Here is a 2,158-nt window from a genome sequence, read left to right as displayed (position 1 = left end):
ACGAGCTCCCGCCGGGGCGCAGCGGCGCAGCGGCAAGTCTCGCGAGATGACCTGCAGGCTGGGCGCCCTCCGAAGCTCCCGCCACGCTTCTCTCGCTGTGGCTCGGTGCTCTGACTTCACCTCCCAGGCTCCAGAGATCACCACGCTGTCATTTCTTAAGATTGGGAAGGAAATAAATGAAGATGATTTCGGCCTCAGGATCCAGCATCCCTCAACTCAAGATGATTTTGAAAGTTCCTTGTGGCATCGAGCCCAACACGTTCTTCATGGAATTTAGTGTGGTAGAGAACCACTCATCTATTATAGATATAGCGATAGATAGATAGATAGATAGATCGATAGATAGATCGATAGATAGATAGATAGATAGATAGATCGATAGATACCTATGTGTATAGGTATATATGTATACACAGACATGTACACATATTTATACAATGTGTGTATGCAGATATACATGTACATATATGTATTACGTGTGTCTCTATGAGGATAAATTTGCATTATAATCTTCAAGTCATTCTACAAAGGATTACAATTCAGCATGCCAATCTGTCAATACAGTGCATCTTGATCGATCTTTTTTAAAAAAATTAGTTTTTGTTTGTTTTCCATGGTACTGAGGTTTGAACCCAGGGCCATGTACTTGCTAGGCAAGCACTCCACTCTTGAGCTATTCCCCTAGGCCCCTTATTCTCTTTCTGGTCATAGTATATCTTCTGCATGCCTAACTCACACCTTGAACACGAATCCTTCCCTTCAATATGATTAGAATAGGCTTTTGCATAGTCTATCCCAAATGGTTGCCTTTCTCATGGTTAATAGTTATTTTACTCTGTGAAATTCATTTTCATTTCAATTGAGTATTGGCTTCCTTGCTGGTTTGTTTCCTGGCTGGTTTGTCTGTCAGCTTAGATTTATGCATGTGCTTTGAAATTTCAGTGGCTAGTTCATTTGGGGAAGAGTTTCTGTTTCTGTCTAACACTCACTTCCTCTATGACCACCTCCTACTCTAATTGCATCATAGCTAAGTCTGCCAGCTCTCTGACCCTTTGGCACAGCCAAGTTTTACAGTGGTATTTTGCACTCCTGTCTCATGGTCTGTAGTCAAACTCACCACTGTGGTATCCATCTGACTGCTTATACACCCTCTGCCACCTGCAGCTACAAGGCTGTTAAACCACAGCTGGGGATGGTGGTCAGCATTGGCTCAGATGCTAGAGAATGATATGGGAGAAATTGCTGTTCCTAGAACACAGATTTCATGGCCTTCTCTGTCCCATTCTTTCTCTTTTGTCAACCTAGAGGGCCACCAGGCACTGGCTAGAGTATGATTGTGGACCCTGTCTTATTTATTCCTTTTTAGCCTTTTCAGTCACAGGAGCCACGACTGCTCCTGAGCAGTTCACTGAGTGCTTTGAGGTTTTGTTCCTTCCATTCTGCTCCATCATGATGCATACCTAGATTTCCTCCAGTTCTCTCTCCTTCTTTCCTCACTTCTTCCCTGCTTCCTACCTCTCAATCCTTTTCCCTTTTCAGAACATCTAAAAATATGAATGATGGGCTGGGAAGTTGGCTCGGTGGTAGAGCGCTTGCCTTGCATGCATGAGGCCCTGGGTTCGATTCCTCAGCACCGCATACGCAAAAAGAAAAAAGCTGGAAGTGGCGCTGTGGCTCAAGTGGTAGAGTGCTAGCCTTGAGCTGAAGAGCTGAGGGACAGTGCCCAGGCCCAGAGTTCAGGCCCCACAACTGGACCCCAAAAAACAACAACAACAAAAAATAAAAATATGAATGAGCATGTATGGACATATATGCACATATGTCCCAAATTGAATCATTGCAATAAGTGCAATAATTGAATTTTATAAGATTAAATAATACTGTTTCTAGCTCTTCCAGAAAGAGCAAAGATATATTTTTCTAATTTGATGCAGCTGTATAGATACACAAAATGTGAAATGCATATATTCATGAATTAGACTGGATGAGATGAGCTAGACTAGGCCAAAGTAAGATAACATTTCCCCACTCCGAACTCTTGCCTCCAGTATTCATAACTTAGCCTAGGAGTGTCTTGTAGGTCTCAGGTCCTTCTCATGAAGTTCCAAAAAGTCTGCTGGCTATTGTTGATCATGTTCCTATAGATCATGGATATGTC

This window comes from Dipodomys spectabilis, unplaced genomic scaffold, assembly GCF_019054845.1.
Source record: "Dipodomys spectabilis isolate Male_0828 unplaced genomic scaffold, ASM1905484v1 ptg000053l, whole genome shotgun sequence".
NCBI lineage: Eukaryota > Metazoa > Chordata > Mammalia > Rodentia > Heteromyidae > Dipodomys > Dipodomys spectabilis.
This window is presented reverse-complemented; position numbering follows the sequence as displayed.